The 25,934-nt window shown below is 45.5% G+C and overlaps 1 long non-coding RNA gene across 3 annotated transcripts; it reads left to right on the forward strand.

Annotated features, from left to right (window-relative positions):
* The first annotated feature begins 2,973 nt into the window (after positions 1 to 2,973).
* Positions 2,974 to 25,613, forward strand: LOC128321922 (uncharacterized). Of its 3 annotated transcripts, XR_008305418.1 has the most exons (6): positions 2,974 to 3,921; positions 13,822 to 13,938; positions 14,647 to 14,683; positions 20,475 to 20,563; positions 25,013 to 25,073; positions 25,229 to 25,613. It is a non-coding gene; the product is annotated as an uncharacterized LOC128321922 (long non-coding RNA). The 3 variants fall into 3 exon arrangements; XR_008305419.1 differs by lacking the exon at positions 14,647 to 14,683; XR_008305420.1 differs by lacking the exons at positions 13,822 to 13,938; positions 14,647 to 14,683.
* Positions 25,614 to 25,934: the final 321 nt, after the last annotated feature.

Here is a 25,934-nt window from a genome sequence, read left to right on the forward strand (position 1 = left end):
TTACTGGTGGATGTCACAGTTCTTGGTTGCAGAGTGGGTGCTGGAGAAAGTAAGGAAGGTAGAAGGGCATTTTCACTTCTTGTCCCAGGGCCACTCCAAAATTACTACATCCCTGGTACAGAGGCTGCTAACTATAGAGTGCCTTCAACACTTATCTCCAACCCTAGGTACGGAGGCATGCTATTGGTTTTGTATACTCACAATGCATTCCATTTATTCCTGATATGCACGTTCTTTCTTCCATTGAAGTGGGGTTCAGCAACCCTATAGTTCAGATGATAACTTAAGTACTACTTCCTCTTAAGAATTCAGCTTCCTCCTCTTAACTCTGCAGAGAAGTGGATGTTGCAGGGACTCTTTAGAATTCCACCCATATGAAGAACAATAGTACTTTTCACCTTGGTTAACTGACTTGAGTCAATTGGATACTTTCACTTTCCACATATAATGTTTCTAGGGCAGAAAATCCCATTCGTTTTCAAGGCCTGTTTAAAGTCAAGTACCTTTTGTTGTTTTCAAATATCAGATTCTATAAACAAAATTAATTCCATGGGGGTGGGGGATTCATGTTCCAATTCTTTATAAAAACAAGAGAAAAGCTGTTTTGCAGAGGTGTGTACATGCCAAGTGTTTTTCTTTGCAATTATGATGGGTTGTTTTTATGATCGATGACTATATACATTTTGACATGCTGAGCCAGGTCTCACAATCCGTGAGACCCATTTTGGGGCGGTGAGCGGGGAGGGAGCCCTGGGCGGCCGGATTGGCCACCCACACGATTCCTGGCCGGCGGGGGCTGGGGAGCTCGGGAGCCATGCGGCCCCTGGAAGCCCCAGAGCGCACAGGGCATACTGGGAAAAACCCCAGATCCTGGAGGCAGCTTTTCACCTCCCTTCTGGAGGTCTACTCGTGAGAAGCCGCACCGCAGAGCCACACCGCAGCTACTCACAAGCAGATAGCCCAGGTTAAGGGGCTCCTCACGATCAGATAACCCGAGCTAAGGGGAGGGCTGCTTGAGTGGGTTACCCACTCGTAAACTACCGGGCTCACCTGTGAGCCCGGTGGTTTGCACGATCAACAAAAATCAGGCTAGGCTCTCCTAGCCCGATTTTTGTTGATCGTGGGAATAGCCCCTCTGTTTAACAAATCATGGCTTTTGTCAGGGCCTATTACATTACATTTTTATTTGGAACTTCCTCTAATGAACTCAGGGCAGCATATAAAGACCACCTCTCCTCACAACAACCCAGTGAGGTAGACTGAGAGCTGGTGACCGGCCCAGAATCATCTGGTGAGGTTCATGGCAGAACAAGGATTTGAACTCAGGCTTTTCCAGCCCCAGTCTAAACACTACACCACATTGGTGTCAAGGTCTGGCCAGCTGCTAGGGAAGTTCACGAAGCAAGCGGAGCTGCTGAAATTGGATATGGCTTGGCTGAACGCTGTCGGCAAGGAAATTTGACGAACGTTGATTCTCAGCAATGAGTAGGAGGCTGGAGATGTGATTTATAGAGCAAGCCGAGAGCTCCCAGCTGGTAGGAATTCACGGCTTGTCAGCCCTCAGCAAGAGGCGTTTGCTCCTCCTAACAGCCTCTAATTGCGTTTTACGTCTCGTGATCCTGCGCTGTTGTGGAGTCATTGGTGTTTCATTACATAGCTCTTCTTCGCATTGGTCCCCCACACCTTCTGCTGACTCAGGTTGCCGTGCCTGCTCTAAATCATTAGTTGGATCTACCACAGCCGTTTCATGAACGCTGACAGCCGGGCTCTGCCCCTCAGACACTCCTGAATCAGCTGGAAAGTTGACAGCTTCCCCTTCCTCCTCACTGTCGGAGCTCGCGGGCGTGACAATTGGGTGGTGGTCCAAGAGTATGAGCAACTCAGTGAGGCTATTCCCACAATCAACAGAAAGCAGGCTAAGGGAGCTTAGCCCACTTTCCGTTAATCATGGGAACCACCGGGCTCATGGGCGAGCCTGGTGCTCCCCAGGCGGCTAACCTACCTAATTGTTGTTTTAGGTCTTTACTGTTTTAGTGGTTTGTTTTAATTGTAAACCGCCCTGAGCCATTTTGGAAGGGCGGTATACAAATAATAATAATAATAATAATAATTCCCCCTCCCCTTAAATGAGGTTAACAGAATGAACGCTCCATTAACCTAATTTTGTTGCTCATGAAGACACAGGTAGCCTCCCGGCCTTGGGGGTCTCTTCAGGATGCCCCACACATTCGCACCGCGCACTTGTGTGGGACATCCTGGAACTTCCAGGGGGCAGCCGGCCCCCAATCCCACCACCCCTGCCGGATCCATGACAGAGCCGGCAGTCATGAGGGACCGATCCGGCCACCCAGGGCTCTGGGCAGGATCGTCTGCAGGGAGAGCAGGCTAAGTCTGCTCTCCCCACAGACCTGACAGAAGCTCTTCTCACAGATCATGAGAAGAGCTTCAATATATGTCACAAATACCGGTTATAGATTTTATTTTGCATTGATATTTAGTAGTGTTATGGTTCGATATTTGCAGTTACTTAAAATTCACTGAATCATATAACCAAAAGCAGTCCAACCTAAAGAAATAATTTTGCTCTCCTAAGGTGTTTCGTTTATTCCATAAGAAAACAAGGTAGTGGCAGGGAATCAGTATTAAACAATCAAGAATCAGGTCAATCCAGGGCTGGGTCCTGATTTCAGGGAGCCTTTGGCAAACCTCTCTGTGGGCCCCTGTCAGAAACACACCTTGATGCCCCTCCCAAGTCCAGGGAGGTGATTTGTTTAATGATTTTTGTATCAATTGTGTCACCACATTCATGGAATTTATTATTTTCTTTTGCTGTCACCATATGATTGTCTATCACCCTACTCTCAATAAATAACCTCTTGGTCACCTAGCCACACGAGTGTAGGTTAGGCATATATGTTCAGTGCACCAAAAAAGAAACAAAGCTATAACAAGTTTATTATTTACAAAGGAATGGAAATCAGGATCTCTGCAAAGCAGGGCACATAAACTTCTCTACAGTGTTGCCAAATAAGTCAGCCACTAGACTCAACACAGTGTATCTTGACCTTCTTTCTAAATATATATCTGAAGTATGAGCTAGAGTTTTCTGTTCCCCAGTCCTACTCAGTACCTCACCAACTCCTAACTGCTTCCCAACTGTCACCAACCAACTGACTCTTAGTCAAACCCTCCTCCCAACATTCCATGTGCGGTTGCTATGGCAACTCTTGGCCCCCCCCCTCTCCCCAGCACTTTGCATGTGCATTTCTTCACAGCCCCCCAAAAGGCACAACCCACATCTTCATAGTCATGAAGACTATGGGCACAGAGATGATTGCAGGGATCAGTAGTGGGCCCTCTTAATGACTCTGGGCCCTTGGCAGCTGTTCAGTGATGCCAGCCCCTAATGCTGGGCTTTCTTCAGTCACTTGCAACCCAATGTGCTCTGTTGACAAGATGTTTGCCACTGATGTAGATATTTTGAATATTGGCCTCGTCTCTCTCCTAAAACAAAAAAGTGATGGAATTAAAATTGCAGAAGCCCTGCTCCAGTTAGGAGATATTGGCACACGGATGTTTCCATTCACGCATCCCTAGCTTGAAAGGGAATTTGCTCATGCAAATGAGTACTGCAGAGTGCAGACATGGTTACCTAGCTCAGACTAGCAACTGTGTCTGAATGCATGTAGCCTTATCAACAAACATCTGTTTGAGAAAGGAACCCCCTCTGCTCCCCTTTTCCTACTAGAACCCAGGATTCCAGGTCACTTTTCTTTTTAAAGGCTCTAATACAGCATGGTCGGTGTAAAATGCAGCTGAGGTTGCTGTCTAGTAAAGTCTGCTTTTAAGGCTGTCAAAAGGGTTTATTAGATCTGCATTTAATTGAATGACCAGGAGCTTTCCCAGACAGCAGGATTTACTGTAAGTTTGGGATATATTGGATACTCTGATGCAAACAGTGGGGTTTTTTTCCTTTACCCCAGACATAATTTAGGCTAGGCTCCAATATGCAGGGGTAAATCCAGATCATGTACTGAGTGCCCTCTGATCTGTCGCACAGACTTCAGGGTAAATCTGGCCAATGTGTGAATGCACACACCCCATTCTGGTAGAGATGCGAACTAAAAGCCCCATTTGGGAATGCTCCAGGGGAGTATAAGTAGCATTGCCTGACTAATGCAACAAATAGACAGATCACCTAAGTCAATGCATGTCTACTCAGAAATATGTTCCACTGATTTCAATGGCACTTACTCCTAAATAAATAAATAAATTACTCCTATTGAATTTACTTGCTTTTTGGAGCTTAGCTGGAATTGCCACACTCATAACTATCTCTGTAAACCAAAGAGTTTTCCCTTTTTGAATATTCCTAATCATGTCTGATAAGCTAACTCTACAGCCAGAAAACGGTATATACTTCAGCACTGTCTGAGTTCGGGGTATTTTTTATTTTTGTTTGCAAAGAAGCATCTTTTGCTCTGTAACAAATGATCTCCTTGCAAGGCAGTTTCCTTTGCACTCTATTAATCTCTCTGGCACCTTCAATTTCAGAGGCTCACCTTAAGTTGGTTCAGCAACCTGACAACTGTCACTTCTACTGCACAAGCAAAAAAACGGGGGCAATAAATTAAGTAAAGTTGGATTTGAGTCCTCATTAATCAGGCATTGGCAGGACTTTATTAATGGCAGTAATTAGGAAAACTGAAGTTCCATGGCAGCACTAGAAGAAAATTTCCCTGTTTAAATGTTCTTGGTATTGACCCACCAGTGCAAGGTGTGTGATCTCTTGTAAGAGAGCATCATGGATCATTTCTGTTTTGTATCACTAAGGGAGAAGGAAAATGCTAAAAATGCAAAAGCTCTTTAGATGCCAGCAGTACCACCTTAGAATAAATAAGTTTCCTCCACTGCCTCCGTAATGTAGAAATATTGATTAAGGGGATAAAACTTAGACCTTCCTGGCTTAGTCATGAGATAAAATGTCCTTCCAGTCACATTACTTTGTGTGGCGGTAATGAAATGTTTGTATATTAGGAATGTATCATGGATTTCAGCAAAGGCAGGATATTTAGGCCAAAAAGATCTGAAAGCCTTAATTATAGTTCTATGTTACTAGACAAGAATGTGGGAGGATTAAAAACATATTAGTCACACAAGTGCATGCAACATCTAGAAGAACTCAACATTAGACCCTGGAGGGCATAAACTCTCTGCTAGGGCAGGCGTTCCCAGCCTTGGTTCCCCAGATGTTGTGGATAGGAATGATGGGAGTTTTAGTCCAACAACATCTGGGGAACCAAGGCTGGGAACCCCCATGCCAGGGTACCTACTGCAGGGTAAATAAACTAGAGTAGCCATCAAATCTTGCCAGAGCAAAAGTTATAGCACAATTAGAGATAATCTACAGCAAAACATCAACATCCATTTCAAAAGCAATTACATGAATTTGGATAAGATTAGCAGTGTTCCTCAGGGGTGTTTCACATGTCTCTACTAATGACCCTTAAGGAATGCTCCTTTCCCTTATATGGTATTTACTTGAATTGAAGATGACTCTGAATTTAAGACACCCCCCTTTAAAAGTAGAGGTTAAATACAGGTTATACCTGCATTTACTCAAAAGTCTCTGGCCTCCTGATTTCTAATATTAAAAAAAACTTGGGGGACAGACCTAGACTTGGATTCAGGTAAATACAGTAGTCAGTGTGGGAGATGCTCCCAGTTAGAGATGTGCTTGGACTTAGAAAATCCATCTATTTTCTCCATCTTCAAAAAAATTGCTTGGTTTATTCCAAGTTGCATAATTATGAGCCAAATTGGTCCCCATCACCTCAAATCTTTTTCAGTATCAGTGGGAAAACTGTATTTCTGCCTGAAATGTATTTCTGACCGAAATGTATACCTGAATAAATGCAGATAATCTCGACTTTTAAATGAGTTCATCTTAAATTCAGAGTCATCTTTCGATTCGGGTAAATACCGTATAAGGAAAAGGAGCATTCCTTTAGGTCTATTAGTCCTGGCACTTGGTTCACAGCTGTAGCAGTGTTCCAGGTGCCAGGTGAGGGTGGAGGCAAGGGGAGAGAGAGAGAGAGAGAAAGAGATCTCCTTCACTTGTACCTTCCTCCCAGCCATCACTGGAGCAGCAGCATGCAAGGTAAGTGGATGGAAAGGTTGGTGAGGATTAGGAGGCTCATTGGGGGAAAGATCAGAACCTGTGGCACTTCTGATGACATCACTGGGAGTAAAAGAGTCAGTTTGGCTGGACTTACACTTAGAGCAGAGTTGCACAACTTTGGCCCTCCTGCAGATTTGAACTACAACTCCCATCATACCAGACGATTGTCTGCTGTGGAATGATGGAAATTGTAGTCCAAAAGCAGCTGGAGGGCCAAAGTTGTGCAGTCCTGACTTAGAGTAAACTAAACTATTCTCCAAGCTTTGGGGACCTGATGGGGGAGTTCACTGCAAAGAAAGAAAGCTTGTGCCAAGTTTGGGGTATCTCCAAAATTCCAAATGAAGTGTGATCCTGCCTTCTCAAGTGCAGTCAATTGTGGACTGCTTTACAGGAGGTATCTGTTTTAAAAAGAAGCAAATTGAGAAAATCATTGTATTTCTCATGCAAACTGTCAGGATTTCCTACCCTCCTCCGTAAGACAGGGTTGTGTACGGCAGGATGCTGGGAAAAGCCAGGGGTTCCAGGCATCAGGATAACCCCAGTAATTACCTTTCAGGAGTCAGGAAGGGCTCAGAGGGATGTGCAACAGCTTCTAGGGGATAGGCGGGTGCACCAGTACAGCCCAAGAGGCAGAGAAATGGTGGAGAGGGAATAGCAATGTTATCAGCTCCACAGCTGCAAATGGGTGCAGAAAGGCTAATGAAAGGGGCAGAGTTGCAGAACAACTCCCCTTTGGAAGCCAGGGATTGGGTGGCCAATTCACTTGCTTGGCCAGGGAAGAAGGAACAAGTTGAGAGAGGAGAGGAGTGTCCTAAATATAGGGCTTTATTTAGGGAAGGGGCTGCCAAAGATGAGAGGATCAGCAGGGATGAGGTTTGTTGGACTCCCAGAGAGGAGCTCAGGCTTTTTGTTCCCACCGATAGAGGAAGGAGTGGACTGAATATATGTTCCTTCTCCCCCAACTCTGAGGCAAATGCCTGCGCCTATTATTTAGGGCAAGAGGGTGGATAGTTTAGAGAATTCCTCCTTCCTAAACATGGACATAAATGTTAGGAAAACATGCTTCCCCCTGAAAACCTTGCTCTCTTGGCCCTTTTGTATCTGCTACCTGACAGCTATGATGGACATTTTTTACATTTACTTCATTAGCCAGCCTACCTCCAAACTGATCTTTCTAGAAAGTCAGAAAAGAAGGAGAAGCATGGGAACAATATAATTAGAAGATTTTGCTGGAAAAAAATGAGTAAGGGAAATATCCACCTCTGGGTTTGATCAATAATGCAGCACTTGTTATCTTGATCTTTCTAATAAACCACAAACAGCCTAGATAAATTTCTCTGTGAAATCAATCCTTTGCAAGAGGTCTGTCACTGCATTGCCAATGTGGGCAACAGCAAAATTGTAAAATAAAATGGACCAGTTTTATTGACCATCTGATATCTAACTCTTGTAGCATACATAGATTATCATAATGGGGATGGACATTGCCAGCTGTGAATTTGTTTTAATTCTCTGTGATTTGTTTTCATGGTGTTCTTCTGCAAAAATGAGTGGCAGCTTGATTCCTGGTTCCACAGCTCCTTGTTTCAACCACCTTGAGGCAATTCTCATGAATGAGCAAAATTGGGCTGGGCTCCCATAGTGCTCCATTAACTCCATTTTAATGATCGTGACAATCATGTGTCAGCTGTGGCTGCTCGCAGCCATGGTAGGCACACTCAGGGAGGAGGGGAAGGGGGATCCCAGGAATGCACCGTGCACTTGTGCAGTGCATTCCTGGGGCTTCCGAGGGGGGTGCCATTGACCCTCCAGGGGCTGAAGAATCACCTCCTCTCTCTGTAGAGCCTGTGGTTAAGGAACAGAGATCGGCACCTTTAAACAGCTACAGTCTCTGGAAGAGAAAACGTCTCAGAGGGTCTGGTCCACCACATCTTTGCTGGAGGCCACGCAGGGCCCCAGGCACATTGTGGCACCAGTGGCGTGCATGTGTGTTTGCGTTTGGTGTGGGGGTGCTGCTAGCTAGAAGAGGGAAAAGAAAAGGGGTCTCAAAAAAATTAAAGGGATACGAAAGTCCAGCTCAGAAGCAGGTCAGTGGAGGCCACACACGACGTGGTGTGGCAGGAGACCACTTACTCATCATTTTATCTATCTATCTATCTATCTATCTATCTATTTATTTATTCGATTTCTATACCGCCCCTCCAAAAATAGCTCAGGGTGGTTTACACAGAGAAATAATAAATAAATAAGATAAGATGGATCCCTGTCCCCAAAGGGCTCACAAGCTAAAAAGAAACATAAGATAGACACCAGCAACAGTCACTGGAGGTACTGTGCTGGGGGTGGATAGGGCCAGTTACTCTCCCCCTGCTAAATAAAAGAGAATCACCACATTAAAAGGTGCCTCTTTGCCAAGTTAGCATGGCCAGTGCATGTATGTCTGGTGTGTGTGCATGTCAGTAGAATCAAATGAGAGGGGAAAGGCACACTTAATAAAAAACAATTCACAATACATATATACACAAGTATATGTACAAATCCATCTATACAGCAGCTATACAGTAATATTTACACCACCAACAACTATCTATCAACTCAAAGACCAGACCAAAAACACTACAGAAAGGAAAGGAAAAACCTCTACTGCTGCTACTGTACTGACAACATCCACCACCCACGCATGTGCACACACACACACACACACAACAGAAGAAACCTCCATGCACACACACACTCACACACACATATGCACACACAACACTTCTGTTTACACAGGCACATATTTACACACACTGAAATATGTACAGACATACATTTTGGCAGTCCTGCTGCCCCCTCCCCGCAAGTCAACCATGTACAACAAGAAGCAACACAACAGACATCAACATATTTACACGTCATCTGCACAGCGCCACACTGGCACAAACTGCCTAGTGTCTGTGTGTGTGCCCACCCCCCACCCCCTCTGAGTGCTGTAGTCAGGTGGAACCAGGGGCTAGTTCTGCATCGGGTTATGCCAGTGGGTGTGTGTGTATCCAGTTGCCATGTCACAGCACTAGCGAGCACACTGTGACATGGCATGGCTGAAGGAGGAAGGGGGGAGGATAGGGATGAGCGGAAGCTGCTGCCAGGCAGGTGACCAGCACCATGGGTCAACCAAGGGCCAATCACTCTCCCAGCTCAACCTCCAGCGTGGGGTAGCCCAGCCAGGGGAGGTTAACCTTAAGGAAAAACAGCTGCTCGACCAAGCCAGGGTCCAACTGGGACCGAGCGGGTGTTACCACATCACCAGAACGTGAAAATACCTGCTCGTTCTGGATGCTGGAGGAGAGGAGGCACGCAGCAACGACCACCAGGTCCGGCCAGACTTGGCAGTGGGTTGCCCAGAACTGTGCACGGTCCATCTCGGAGACTTCCTCCACAGGTTCCTCCAAGTACTGGACAATGCATTGTGCAGCACTGGTGGGTCTGGTAAGCCAAGCCTCCCGCAAACTGGGCAAGGCACCAAGGCACACCCGCTTAAACCACTGGGCTGATTTAGCAGTAGGAACTGTCTGTTGTGTTGGCGCCACTGCCTGGGATGCCATGCCACCAGACTGGGAAGAAGAAGGGGTGGGAGCTAAAGGCTCACCCACACTGCTGCTGCGGGGTGTGGGTTGCACACATTTGGGGGGCACACCATCACCACCCTCCTGGTCTCTGCCAGTCCTAGTGACCTCCTCCTCCCTAACTCTATCAATCAAGAGGTCCCTCCACCTAGGCAAGTCATCCACGCAAATGACATTGCCCTTGATGGTCAGGTCACAGAGACAAGCCAGGATATATTCCTCCCGTCACCCAACTCATCAACCGGCCTGTCAACAACCCCAGCCCTCAGCCTTCCGGGCAAAGCATGCCCCTCTAGCGTGGTCAGCGAAGTCTGGAGTTCACCCATCAGCTTCTCCAGGATGAGAGCTGAGGGCAGGGCATGGCTCAGAGGAATAGTGTCACCACACAAGCTCTTCATGGCAGGAAGGGGTCGAGTGCCAACACCATCTCGGACATGAGCTTCCACTCCGCATTGGATAGGTTGCACATGCCCAAGGACTTGTTCCTCTCCAGGTTGTCAAGGGCCACCTCCTGCTCCAGCAGGCATTGAAACAAGAGGAAGGTGGAGTTCCACCAGGTATCTACATCCGTGGGGATGAGATGTTGTGGAAACCCATGGACATGCTGCTGCTCGTGAAGCAGGCACCTGCATTTCTCACTCTGATGGAAGTGGGCTGCAATCTTGGAGGACTTCTCCACAAGTGCAGCCGGGGCAGCAACAGCACCTACCATGGGGCGGCCATGTTCCTGGATACCTTTGCCTCCTTGAGGCCAAAGGCGTCCCTGACAGTCAGATGGAGCATGTGTGCCATGCAGTGGGTGTTCACGCACTCCAACACTGACTCTACAGCCGTGATGTTGGAGACATTGTCTGTCACAATGAAGCCCCGGGAGAGGTGTGGCTACCCGCCTATTCACTCCTCAGTATGGTGGCCAAGTACAGCTGGCACCTCCTCTTTGGTGTGCTTGACATCCAAGGTCTCCATGTGCAAGATGGCCCACCTGTGCCAAAATGTGATGTGGGATGTGCTGGAGCCAGAGGCAGCACCGGAGGCCCCCTCTCTCTCCGGACCCCATCAGTGGGAGGTCAGGGCCAGGAAAGCAGCATGCATCCCACTCACACTATTCCACAGATCAGTGGTGAAATGCACTCTGGTGCCAGCCGATGCTGCACACAGCATGGCTGACACGAGCTCCCTGCACTGCCTGTACAAGGAGGGGACCATGTTCCAGATGAACATGGTCCTTGAGGGGATGGTGTAATCAGGAGCTAGCAGTTGGAGTATCCAGCAGAAGCCGGAGTTCTTGACCACCTGAAAAGGCTGATCACCAGTGGCCATCATCTCCCCTAAGAGGCGGGCTCCATCTTGGGCCTCTTGAAGGGCCAGGCTTCACTAGAGGAGGGGCCGCCCCCTCCACCTTAGCAGCAGACCCTTCTCCCTCATAGCCCGACTGGGAGGACCCAGGACTGGATTCCGCCATGACCTGGGCATCATGGGGGGCGGGGGGCACTGAGTGGCAAGAGGAGCGTTGGAAGGGCCACAAGAGGAAGGGAAAATCTGGCTGCACTGCCAGCCATCAAGCCCCTGCCCTCCACCCCCACCACAGAAGAAGCTTCCCTGGCAGGAGAGCCCCCCCCCCCCGCACTGCCAGGCTGTGCACCAGGCACCAGCCCTGGCAGTGCACCACCCGATGGACGCCCCACGAGTCCAGGAGCTGGCTCAGTGGCAGCAGGCTCCTCCGAATAGGAGAGCTTTCATGCCACCCCCTCACCGGGGCCAAAGAATTTGCCAATGAGGACCTGTGAGACACCAGGATGGCATCTTCTCTGCCCCACACCCTTGCCTCCTGCACCAGCTTGGGGCCCCCTCCCACCTTTTCCTGCCACCTTGCTTCGAGCTTTGCTCACCACACAGCGCTCAGACAATCCCAAAGACCCTGGGAGCTTTTTTTTTTTTTTTTAAATGAAAAATGTTTTTTAAAAAAACAAAAATGGAGGAGAGCTTTTTAAAAAGAACCCTGTGGTGGGGTTTTAAAAAGCCTAGGTGGGGATCTTTTTTAAAAAATAAACCCTATTTAAAGAAAACCCTTTTTAAAACAAGCCTACCCACCCACCCTACCCACAACAATGCAAGGCAATGCAATGCAATAAAGAACACAATGCGGGGGGGGCAACTAAGGGGGAACCTGTGAAAACAAGGAATAACCTGTGAAAATAAGAAACAACCTGTAAAGAAAAAAACACAGAAAATATACCTCCCCACACCCAAACACGAAAGGAGGCCCTATTTAAGGCCTCCTTAGGGGGGAAAGGGGACAACAAAAAGTAATCACTTACCACCTCATTGTCCTGGAGATCTTCTGTCCCACACACTGGTCAGGAGAAAAAAGAAGGAATTTCAGACCAGTGGCAGGCGGGAACAGCCGGGTTGGGGAGGAGAGCAGAATGAAAAGCTTTCCAAATATTTCACCTGCCCAAACAAACAAATTAAAAGCCAAAAAAAAGCAGCAAAGTAATTTTGCTAGACCAGAGGCTTGGCTTTAAATGGGATTTGAAGCTCCCTTCTTTGGGAGTCACCACCTTTGCCCTCCCCCCTGGCCAATAGTGTGCCAGTTCTCAGCGACTGGCATAGTGCAGAGCCTACCAGAGAGCCAGACTCATCTGGCCAATCAGGGAATCAGGAGCTCAGCCAGTGAAACCAAGCAACACAAGTCACACAAAATGGAGGACAACATCTAAAATGGCCTCTAGAACCTTTGAACAGGCTCGAACCGAACCTGGCTTGATCGGTTCAAACTCGGACCAGCATTGCCAATGCAATGCCCTGTTTGGTCCGAGTTCAAACCTTTGAACTGAACCAGTTCAAATTCAAACCGGTTTGCACATCCCTAACCCTCACCTCTTGACTGTGGGTTTCCCAGGGGCATCTGGTGGACCACTCTGTCCAACAGGATGCTGGACTAGATAGGCCTTGGGCCTGATCCAGCAGGGTTGTTCTTAAGTTCCTATGTAAGACTGGTGTACAAAAGTAAGTGTACTTACTTAAGGGAACTAAATTTGTTGTTATGAAGAATATTTAACTGAAACCATGCAATTATAACTTGGTAATGGTTTTTGTTTATTACCAAGGCTGTTTTAATCATAAATAATCACTGCAGATACTCTCTTTCCCTGTATCTGTGATTAATCATCAAGTAAATACAGCCAGGGCTGAAATACTTCCCCTCTCCAATTTTAGACAAAGGTAAAGAATATTGATGTGACACTTTAACTGTGAGTCACTGAAAGATGAGGGGGAAGCACCTGGCTCTGTGCACTGCAAGGGTGCCGGGGTGTGTGTGGAATTAATACATGGCATACTTTGCCTGGGGTGGGGTTATGTGGGCAGCTGCTCAGCACACCACTTCAGGCTGGATCTAGGGAAGTGTCAGAGGGCAAGCATACTCTCTTCTACAAATATGGGCTGGATCAGGGAGAGGTATAGTTGGACCTGGCCCAATGAGTCAAACTGTTGGTCCATCTTATCCCATATTGTCTTACAGAGAGTGGCCCTCTGGAACAGATGTCCTGTTGTCAGAGATGCTTTTCATGAGAGATGCCATGGACTGCACCTGTGGCCTTTGTCATACACCTTAATTAAGTTTCTGCTCTTAGAATGACTTTAGGAATGTGATTTTTTTTTGTATTCAAGCCTTGTTTTATTACCTGGCCTCGTTTTATTAGCTTCACTTTTCAATGGAGATAATGATGGACATTTTGAGGCCAGAAGGAAGAGCCTAAAACTGCAGTCCTATGTACATTTACCAGGGAGTAAGGCTCATTGAATACAGTGGGGCACACTTCTGAGTAACCATACATTATGCTGTTATATATTTTAAAATTTCTTCTTTCCAATTTGGATGGGCATGATGCTAGGAAACTGGAGAAACCATGATTAGGTTCATCAAAAGCTCAGATCTGTGGCAATAGCAAAAGACTTTAGACTTGATATACCAGTTTGGTTTTACTGCACATAACAATCCATCTGTTGTTTATTGGTAACCTCTTTTAGGTGAGACCATCTCTACCTCTTTGATGAATTCTCGACACATACACACATGCCAGAAAATATGTAGATGAGCACCACTGCATGCTGAGATGGGGTAACTTCCTTGAGAGAGAGAAAAATGTAATTAAATCAGCCTTGTGAACCATAATGAGCTTCTATTACACCCTGCTGACAGTAGCAGCAACCTCTAAAAATTGTTTTGCACTGTCTACAGCCAGCTGATATTTCCTTTATTAAATGTAGGGATTAAGCTGATAATTGAGGAGAATTCCAAAATTCCTGTGTTAAAGGAAGGGAAGAGTTAGCAAAAGATATAATGGACTAAAGCCCACATATTATTACTGTGGTATAAATAATACATAAAATTACAATACCATAAAGATAGGTTTATGGAAAATAAAAGCATATTTCTTTTTTTGCAGTGCAGAATTCAGTAATACTTGAAATGGCCATTTTGCCAAGATTTGTTGGAATTAGCATATTTAGTCAGCCTGGAAAAACAACAACATTATTTATCTCTTATTCAAAGCAGCAACACTGGCTGCAAATAACTATGCATTTGTTGTTGTTAAAATTATGATATAAGATAGGGAAGGGCTTGTCTCCAGAACAAGATACTTGGAACCTTATGGAGCACAATAAAAACAGAAAAACTATAATTAGCAAATAAACAGTATATTTATTTATTTACATTTTAGCCCATTCTAAATCCAGAATGGCTCTCCAGTTTCAATTTTCAAGTCAAAAATATCAGTGCTGGTGGGATAGAAATGTCCTAGTAACTCTTTAATTGTCTGAATATTTACTTTTTAAAAAATTCCTTTCCAGTGCCACTATTCCTTCTGGTATCTGCTGCTCAATGCTGGTATGTTTGTTTGGCTGATCCTTTTTTCTCCTTCTTAGGTTACTCTCATAGGTGTTCCCAGACAATCAGGGATCCTGTATGAAACAGGTTGACAATATGCTATTATGTAGCCAATCAGGCTTGGTTATCTAAATATTTCATTGAGAGCAAAAGAGGGACTTCAAGAGTGAAGGCAGAGATGGCAATGTAAATGAAAAGGCAAATATTTTCACAAGTAGCTCTGGGGGAAAATGTCAAAAAGTGAGTTTTTTCCCCATGAGCCTTTGGGAGAGAATGAGCTGGAAATTCAAAGGAGGAATTAGAAAATAATTCACACACATTTCTTTTTTAAAAGTTTTCTCAGTAAGAATCTATTTTGCATGGAATAAACACAACACATTTTTATCTAATAGTTCCTGCAGCAGTGAGTTCTCATGTTCATTTGATACTGCACAAAGGCACACATCATTTAGTAGCAGCTATAACTGCAGTCAGTTTCTCTGTAAAACGAACTTTTGCATGCAGCTGATGACTTCCAAGATGCTTCTTCCGTAATCTGCCATTGCTCAACAAGGCACATTCATTGAAACTCACACTATATTGGGACGTTTGCAATATTAATTCTTTCCCTGCTACTGCAGATTCATTTAACAAGGATCTTTTACATTATGTAACCTACTTCAAAGTATTGTACAGAGGAAACATTTGTTATGTCCAAAAATGCATTACCTGTATGCATTCCATTTCTAGCTATCTCATTTTCTCTAAATTGAATTTGATGCAAAAAAACACCAATAAAGAACTGTCTTTAGTTTGGCAGTTGTACTTCAGTAAAATGAAATATCCTGCAGCACCTTCTGGGTAGTGATGAAGGAGCAACATCCTTAAAATGTGATGTGCTAAGGCACTGGATTTAAGATGGATACTACATTGGCTGCTATGTAGAGAACTATTTGGAAATTAATGAAGTTCAGTGGCTTGAGATAAGGAATCTCAGCAGCCTGAGATTAGGAATGAGGCTTTGCAGTCAGTGCTGCCATTGCTACTAATATTACTAGTACTTCTTCTCGCAGTGTAGATTTAACTTAAGACATTGAGGTTCTCCACACGAGCAGTGTGGATAGCCAAACCGGGCTTTGCGGGGAGCTCGCCCTGGCTGGCCAGATCGGCCACCCACACGATTACCGGCTCCGTCATGGAGCCAGTAGGGGTGGCAGGGATCGGGGGCCTCCTGGCCCCCGGAAGTTCCAGAATGCCCCACACAAGTGTGCAGGGCATTCTGGGGAGACCCCTGAGGCCAGGAGGCTTATTGGAGCCTCCCAGTCAGGTGTCTCCTCGTGAATCGCCATGGCGCAAATCCGCATCGTGGCAACTCACGATCACCAAAACAGAGAGCTTGCTCCGCTAACCTCGTTTAAGGGGAGGGGTATTGTGGGAGGTTTGCTGCCAGGAGCTGCATGGCTCCCGTGTCAGCACACGACCAGGAGGAACCGGGCTAGACTCCCTTAGCCCAGTTCCTCCTGGTCATGAGAACAGCCTCATTCACTGCCACAAGAAGTGGCAATGGCCGCTAGCTTAGATGGCTTTAAAAGGGCGTTAGGCAAAAAAATAGGTGTATCAGTGTGTATTAGGCTAATGATAGCTAAACAGAACCTCCAAGTTCAAAGTCAGTATATCTCTGAATGCCTGATGTTGGGCAACAAGGAGAAGCTATTGCAATAGGCTAAGTCAGTTGTCTTCATAGCTTATGGACTTCCCAGAGGCATCTGGCTGCTTACTGTTGTACACAGGATGCTAAACTAGATGGTGTGACTCAGCATGACTCTTCCTATGCTCAACAGTAATAATACCACTATTAAAATTAAATGTGTATTAGGGCAGAACTACTCATAGTGCTCTCCACAGGCCGAGTGCCTAAGCTGCATAGATTTTCAGCTATGCTCCTGCTCTTGTGGAAACTCACATAGGTACATGGGAGTGAATAAGTCACCGTTTCATGTGGAAAAGAAGACAGGTCTCCTGTACCTTTAAGATATATACAGAGGAGGGAATTTCAGCAGGTGCAGCTTGTTTTGGAGAGAAAGGCTGCACCAGCTGAAATTCCCTCTTCTGTACATCACAGGATAAGCTATTACAGGGAAGGAGCAGAATGGAGAAGTAGTGGCAGAACAGAGTTACATAATCCTCCTATTTTTGCAAAAACATAAGGCAGCCATCTTCAAATATCCTCTTGGCTCTAAACTTGGCAGGCAGCTCCGAAGGGAAAGAGGTCAGGACCTCAGATTGCTCTGGATAGGAACACAAGAGAGCTTGATCTGCAATGGTGCTCCAGCAGATGCTCCATGCAGGCTGTTGGTTTTAATGGCTGCTGCCCAGGGAGAATGGATTGGCCTCACCACTTTCCTGGGTAAGGCTCTGTTGTTGAAAGGAGCCTTATCCAATTTCCTAAGCACTGGCTCCAGCAACACTGAAGGACCTCTATCTGGTCTGGCAAGTTCCTGAGGTTTCTATCTGAGCCAAAGGATGAAGGCAGGAACCTCTCCCTGAGTCATGGTGGGGATGCTGGATCTGGTTCCCCTGATATGGAGGGTCCCAGTGGCACAGGGTCACCTGAGGTCTGGGCTGAAGTGTCTTCCCAACCTGTCTTACCTTCAGGTTGTCTGCCTCAGGGGCGTAACTATAATAGGGCAAGGGGAGATAGTTGTGTGTGGGCCCACTGCCTTGGGGGGGGGGGCCAGAGGCAAGTCACATGACTGAGTCTCCCAGCTGCGCACCCGCCCGGGCTTCCTTCAGATGTATTCATCCTCCGAAGTTGATGTGAGTGTTAAGACCTGGAGCTACCAGAACAGAAGGGGGGGGGCATTTTAAAATCTTGTCACTCCAACCTTGCTACACCTCTGGTCTGCCTCCTCCCCCAGTGTGTGTGTGGGGGGGTGTTGTCCTGGATCCAGGATCATGACACTTGTTCAAAGCAGGGAGTTGGACTAAAAGACCTCCATGGTACCTTCCAATTCTAAAATTTATATGATTCTATACAGAATTCTATGAGAAGGAAAGTGGATTGTGTGGAGGGTGGGATTTGGAGTGGAGAAGTGGCAGCTGGGGAAAGAGTGAAGCACCCTCACCCCAATTCACACATACATACAAACAAACACACTGCTGCACCAAATTGTCCCCTTCCGAAGTGTCTTTTCAGGGATTACTGGTTACATGTGACAGGTAGTTAGACTCATAGGTCTCATTTGCATGTAACATGGAGTCCCCTCCCCCCACTCTCCTGTCCAAATTCAGATGTCACAGAGAGCTCCCTCTCTACAGTCAACGAGACTACATAGAAGGGGAACTGGCTGCCTGGGCTTTCTTCTTTACTGAAGGATTGCTCAGCAGCCAATACCAGCGGGAGCAAGGGAGGAGCTTCCTCCTTCATCTCTAGTTGCAAAACAACCACACTGTGGTGCCGCATTCGGAAGAAATGCTGTCACTACTTAACCAGCGATCCAGGCGGCAAAACTCACTATAAACTGAAGGTACAAATCAGAGTCTGGGGAGGGAAACTGCAGGCCCGTTTTCTCTCATAACTGTAGTTACCCGCATTCATTCATTCATTCATTATTTCTATGCAAACTGCTTTGGAAACTTTTATTGAAAGTGGTATATGAATGTTGTTGATGCTGCTGCTGCTGCTGTTGGCATCGAGAAATTGAAACAGGAGGACCCTTACCCTCCGGTTTCTTGTGACGTGTGAATGCAGCCAGTGTCTTTTACTCTGATGGACTGCAACAATACATTCTGTTTGTTTCTGTGCTTTGCACTCACTTCATGAACTGAGGTGGAGCCAATCAATACATACCTCTCAGAGACTAATGCACCCCTTCTAAAAGCTGTCATTTATATGTCTGGGAAAACAATTTGCTTTTTTCTTTGGTTAGGCTGCCTTTTTACTCAATTTGACAGGGAAAGATTGGCCAGCAGCAGCAAGCTAAATTGCACATAAGCTTCATCAAGCAGATGGAAAGAGCACAATCATTAAAATAATAACAATGGCTGTCCCAAGAGCAGAGGCAATGTTTGCTTATGACTTACAGTGTCAGGGGCCAGGAAATGTGGCAATCATATTCTTCCTGCAAAGGGCTGGTGATGGCACTGATGTTGTCCAATAGCTATTACCCGGATTGACATCTATTTCCTCGTACATTATGAAAGCATACACACCAGCACCCATTAGCAATGGCTCTTAATGTTCTGGTTTGCCCTGGGTTGTCCCTTAATGTTCTGATTCTACTCTTCACAGATTTCCTGCACACACATGCTGCTTCCTTCCAGGATTTTGAAATTCATTGCCATAAAAAAGGTCAATATTTTTATTTAAAACAGTTTTACTCCACCTCTCCGTGCTTCTCGAGGTGGTTTATAGTAAAAACCCATCATAAAATAACAAGCCACCATAAAAACAGACCACAGCGCATAACCATCAAATTACCATCAGCAACAAAAATCTCCCTCCTCTGCCAGCAGCTCCAGCTAATCACCTTTAGCAGGCATAACCAACTCAGTTTCTGAATGCCAGTCTAAACAAACAGGACTTAGGAAGCCTTCTGGATCTTTACAAGGAAGCACACTGACCTCCTCCAGCAATTTTTTCCAATAAGATAGCAGGATTCATCAAACTTCTACCTTGGCTCATAAGTTGCACACGCAAATAAGGTTGGAAGGGGCAGTTCCCTATATCCTGCTGGTGTTGCCTGCCTCCCTTCTTTTTCTCCTCCATTTATTTATTTATTATTTATTTAGAAATAATATTTATACTCCACCCCTCCAGTGCACTACTGCTCAGGGCGGCTTACAACAATAAAATAGATACAAGACACAATAAAAGTAATACAATTAATAAACAAGTCAAAACTCAGGTTAAAACCACACTCATTATTAGGTAATAAATATTATCTTTGATATATTTAAGATGACTGCTGCTTAACATGAACACAGGAATTACACAGGGTCATGCAGAACTGAGATGGCAACACAAGCCACAGTAATGTTTGCCTTGGACTCCGGAGGTATCATTTTGGTCTCTGTTTCCCCCACCCCCCGCCCCCACCCAGATATCAGTTCCTACTATCTCTCGCTTTCATGACTGGCAGTAGTACATAGAATACAATTACAAAGGATAGTGACATAGTTTTTCAATTAAAATAACTACACAGCTTTCCCTAAGGGATGCAGAAATGAATTGATAATGTATGACATTGTAAAGCAGAATTTCTCAAACTTGGGTTCCAATATATCTTTGGATTACAACTCCCATTATCCCTAGACATGATACAGCCAGGAACCAGAAGACTATACAAAGTTGAATCTGTAGGCTGGCATCTTTAACATTACACAGCCTGTGAGTCTGTCTTTAACTCCAACGAATACTTCCACCTAATATATTGTAACTGTAAAGTTGTACCATTGAGTCAGTGTCGACTCCTGACAACCAGAGAGCCATGTGGTTTTCTTTGGTAGAATACAGGAGGGGTTTACCATTGCCATATCCTACTCAGTATGAGATTATGCCTTTCAGCATCTTTCTGTATCACTGCTGCCCGATATAGGTGTTTACTATAGTCTGAGAAACATACCAGTGGGGATTTGAACCAGCAACCTCTTGCTCCCTAGTCAAATTACTTCCCTGCTGTGCCATCAGGTATCATATTTACATTGAAAGTTGCTTTATGAACCTGTCCAGGCTGAAAAGTGAGGTATAAATATAATAAATGAGCAGCCTTGGATTTGAGAGGTATCATTTGGTTTCTCTGCCCCCACCCAGATCTCCCACCAAAGACCATTGCAGCTGGGAATGCTGAGAACTGCAGTCAACATCTGGGAATCCTTGTTATAGGGAACACTATACATACTGTAAGTAATTATTCTTACCCCACAGATTGTTTTTATATTTGAAACCGGATGGCCGCCTTCAGACGTAACGTGGAACTGTTATCCAATGAACCCGTGGTTCTGCTCCTCCCTCCCCACCCTCACATCCAAATTTGGAAATTCAGGAGAACTCCCTCTCTGCAGGCTCACTGACTGCAGAGAGGAGGGGAACTGCCTGGGCTTCCTTCCTTACTGAAGGATGGCCCCAACAGCCAATAGCAGCCGGAGCAAGGGAGGAGCTCCCTCCCTCAATGCTGGTTGCAAATCAACCAGACTGTGATGTGAGCATTTGGACATAACGCTGGCACCACAGAACCGGAGTTCCAGGTGATGGACCTTACTAGAAATCAAAGGTACAAATCACAGTCCAGGTAGGGAAACTGTGCGTGTTTTTGTTTTTTTAAAAAAGAAACTGCATTTGCCTGCATTCAAACATACAGTTTTTTAAAAAAACAGAGTCCCTTCACCTCTGGTTTCATGTTATGTGTGAATGTATAATGTAAGTAATTTTTCTAACCCCACAGGTTGTTTTTAAATTTGAAACAGCGTAGTTATTCACACGCCCGTGAAAAACAGTTTAAGGAAGCCAAGCCCAGTTTTGCATGCACGTGTGTACCACTGGGATCTGGCCCGATCCCAGGGGCACTGCAGCGGCAAACCCACCGACAGAGCAGACTCTCCAAAACAGGGTTAGGAGAGTGAGCGCTTTCCTAACCCCATTTATACGATCGTCTGCCAGCCATGGCTGCTTGCAAGGCTGGTCAACTGCAGGGATTCGACTGTGGGGCTTCGGGGAGGGGAGGGGGGTCCCCATAATGCATCGCACACTCACTTGGTGCATTATGGGAGTGCCGGGAGGGAGGGCTGATGTGGGGCAATGCACCCCGACCCTAAGAGCTACCGGCAGCAGCCAGTAATCGTCTGAGCGGGTGATCCGCCCACCCAAAGGAAAGAACTGCATCATCTGTGGGGAGGTAAGCTTTTCAAGGCTTCCTGCCTGTTAGCCCTCTTGTGTGTTTGTAAGCCATGACCGTCCATAGGGTGTAGTAGCCAGTTCAGGCTAGTAGGTGTGGTCAGGGAGTATATAGCTTTGCTGTGAGTAGACTTGGCAACTAGAGAGATAATGGATGCCTGTCTGTCTGGTGCATGAGACAAAAGCTGAACTAACCTTCAGGAGAGGAGCTATCAATGTGCAGTTCAAAGAACCTGGGCCGCCAATGGGAAGGGCTGCCAAAGCCCACAGTGGGGCATGGCTTGGGCTCCATAAGAGCCCCAAGCGAATTCCCCCTGCTCACCACCTGGGCTTTGGCAAGCCCTAAGCCAGCTCTGCCCTGTCATTTCAGGCAGCATTCCCTGCCTGAAAGCCTCTATTTCTCTTTCTCTCCCGCCATCGAAGGAGAGAATGGGGAATCGGTGCTTCCAGGAAGCAAGCGCTGCCTGTAATGAGAGGGCAGAGCTTGCTCGGGCTTTCTGGAGCTTGAGGCCACACACCCTTATGTGTTTGGGGGCAATTCCCTCGGAGCTCTTACAGAGCCCAAGCCCTGCCCTGTGAGCGTGATGTCATGCACACGGGACGTCGCTTGATGGGCCGCCGGGTGTGGCCGGACCCAGGCCACTGTTCAGCTGGCTCCGCACTTGCTAACCTTAACTCCTTGTTTAGGACATTGTAAAACTTGAGTTTGTCTTGTGGGCCTTACTGGAAAGTTGGAAGTGCTTTAATGAACAGAAGGGCTGAATCAAGTCTGCAGATTCAGAAGGCAGGAGTTTCAAGTTGGACAGATATCTTTTTCCTTCATTCAAAAACTGTTTGGACAGTTAAAAATTTGACTCTCTGAAGCCTAGAGTGGGGAAAGACATGTGTGAGAATATGTTGTTAAATGTTTCTGCTAATGCATATTGCATAAATATACATATATATTTTGTCTTACCTCTAATGCTCTTGCAAATTCAACTGCTATTTGGGCTTTTCAGAAGCCACATCTTACATGTTCATAATGCAATCCTTGCTTCTGTTCTAAGTACTAGGAAACCCCACTAACGCGCACAATGTCAGCGGGAGAATCAAGAATTATCAGCAAGCAAGTACCATGATTTCTAGAAGGAAGAATGGTTTCCGATTGGAAAAGATAGCACTTTAAAAGGGTTACACCACATCACTTTTCAGTCTTCCTAACAAAGATGTTTGGGCTTGTCAAAAAAACAGATTATGAATCAGGAGAATAAGGTGGCGGGGCAGGGGGGAGACACTTCTGTGACATAAACATCTCTCCGTACACGGCTCCATGCACATATGTGCAGATTGCAGTAGCATCTGGTTAGAAAGCTGGTGACCTTCCTATGTGAAAAGGTCTCACACAACATCAGAAATAGGACTCCGATGAGGCATTACCTTGCTGCCAAGAAGCACTTTGATTTCTCATGGTTAACCATATGTGTCTACTTCTCTGAAATCCTCCTTCTCCCTGCACCCCCGCCACCACCGCAGTCTAGATACTGAAACAAGATTAATTTTAGAGCATTTGTACATAGCATAATCACAGTCCAACCAGTCTTCAATGAGTTTAGGTGGTAGACTCTACTGAAAGCCCTCAAGTCCCATCATACATAGCTAAGATAAATAGCTAGCTCTTATTTCACAATTCACTTATACTCAGATTTTGAATTTAGCTCACTGCAACTCACACATAACACTAGGGGTATGTACGAACTGTTTGACATCAGGCCGGTTCACATCGAACCAGACCAAGCCTGGTTCAATGTGAATTGGTTCTACATCAAGGGGGATGTAGAAGAGTGATGAGAAAGGTTGTTAAAGTCTCTTACTTGGCTCACCACTCACCACCACTCGCCACCCCCATCTCCAGCCGAATTGGCGGCCAGGTTGCTCTTAAAATACCCACAAAATGGTGGCATGGTTCCAGCCTCCACAGATGCATGGAGGCCATTTGCATGGCCTCTGCGAATGCACGGAGACCATTTTTGAGGCCATGCAATTTGCATCTGAGGAGGCCAGAACTACGCCACTGCCACGTGAGCAGTCTGTGTTTTAAGAGCAATCCAAACAGCGATTCAGCTGGGGATGGGGGTGACAAGACGAGTGGGGAGCATGGTACAAAACTTTAACAACCTTTCTTGCCACTCCCCCACCCCTTTATTTGTAAAGGGGAATCTTCACTGGTTTTGCTGCCTAAAGCACCAAACTGGTTCAGCTGAACGGACCAGACCTCCAGCCAATTCAAATGAACTGGTTTTGCACAATGCCGTTCAGTTCGAATTGATTTGAATTTGAACCGTACCACATTTTTAAATTTCATACAGAACCACTACGTTAACACATGCACTAGTTCTTAGTCACTTCAGCTAAATTCAAACATTGAGTGTAAACAGATGGTGAAATAGTAGCAAACTATTCATCTTAGCATGCGGACTTTGATGAGAAAGTCTGGATGACTGATGGCTGAAACTGTATTAGACTGACTGATCTGACTTATATTACAGCCTAGACCAGAAGTGGCCCATCTGAGGCTCTTCATCTGTTGTTGGACTACAACTCCAATCATTCTCAGCTGCAGTGTATTGTAGCTGGAGATGATGGAAGTTGTAGTCCAACAGCAGATGAAGAGCCTTGGCCACCCCTGATCTAGACAGAGAGCATCAGCAGGTCAGGAGGGCTTCTGGGTATGTAAAATATCCTCTTCTAAAACAGATATAGTGCACATAGTAGCTGACCCTGTGAAATTCTCCCATAAATGAGATCACTGATGACAAGCGATCTTGGCAAGAGACTTGTGTTTTGGGTGGTATAGAAGTGTTCATAAACAAACAAACAAACAAACAAATAAGCAAGCTTGAGATGTGTAGGTGGTGTGCTAGCAGGTACCACCCTTTCACCACAGTGTCCTCACTAAGCAGAGAACAATCACAAGAGGATGCTCTTGGAATCCTATTGGCAACACTGAAATGCATGCATCATCTGTGAGAGGATGTCCTCTATCAGTGACAAGGACAAAAGAGGTCTCTCAGTATGCAGTTCTGGACACTGTCTTTAGCAAATAGAAGTCCACGAGTAAGAAATGAGGCATTCTTTGTTCAGTCTTCATCACTATCAATAACCCGGGTGGATACTGTTGAATGACCATGACATTAAATTATTGTATTGTGCTATTTTAGTGTAGTAATTTTGTTATTTTTGTTGTACACAGCCCTGGTATCCTTGATCAAAGGCTGTATATAAAAATATCAAATCAGGTTCTCAAACATGGGTCTCTAGTTGTTGGACTACAACTCCCATCATTCCCAGCCACAATGACCAAAGATATTGTGGTTGAGGAAGAAAGGAGTTTTAATCCAGCAACATCTGGAGACCCAAGTTTGAAGACTCTGCATTAAATAAATAAATAAATAAATAAATGTCACCATTCCTCCCACTAGGAGAGATTGGGGTACAGCGATGGCAGCAACAGGCAAATTCCAGACAGCCACCATGTCAACGGTCAGTATAAGTCACTGCCATTATTGCTGGCTAAAGACAGAGCTTTGATTCTCCCTGACTGTCAGTCCATAAGCTTCGACTTCCTTCAAAACATAATTTCAAAAAAAAGAATGCCTTATTTTATTGCTATTATTATTATTATTATTATTTTGCAGGTGGCTGTGTTTTGCTCCATATTATCTAAAAGCTGAAAGAAAGCATTAATTACATCCTGTCAGGTTCTGGGGAGAAGAATTCAATATTATCTTTTACTGTGACTAAGAAATAAACCCAGACTTGGTTCCAAGAGCCAGAAGCAGCAGCAGCAGCAGCCGCCCCTGACTTTGACATGCCGTGGAAGATAATAACTTTCATCACATACTAATTGTCTTGTTAACATGGATTGTGCAGCCAGCCAAATAAATGTCATTCAGATTTATTTTTTTATGAGGAAGAGCATAAATCTTGCAGTCGGAAGTGCATCAAGTTTTTTCTCTTTGTTTTTTCAACCTTGTCTACATTTTCAGTCTAAAATAAAATTTGCATTTTTAATCCAGACAAACAAAAACAATGTTCTGCAGCAGAGTTTCATTGGTCCCATGAGGTTTCAGCTCCAAGGTGAATTAAAAACCAGTCATTCTGATTATCTGCAACTTCCATCAGTGCATGAGGAATGTGAAATAACTAATAAAGCACAGGGTTAATATCCTCAGCCAGCACTTAAGCAACTCAAATTGTCCCCAGACCCCAGCCCAAGAAGACACGTAGACTTAGTATGGGTGAAAAGGGCCACAACTTTATTAGCTATTACACAAGGCATGGCGGACTGGAACACCAGGTGATTAATCACCCTTAGAGAACAGTGCGGGCCAATAGAAGCAG

Source organism: Hemicordylus capensis, chromosome 4 (genome assembly GCF_027244095.1).
Source record: "Hemicordylus capensis ecotype Gifberg chromosome 4, rHemCap1.1.pri, whole genome shotgun sequence".
Lineage (NCBI taxonomy): Eukaryota > Metazoa > Chordata > Lepidosauria > Squamata > Cordylidae > Hemicordylus > Hemicordylus capensis.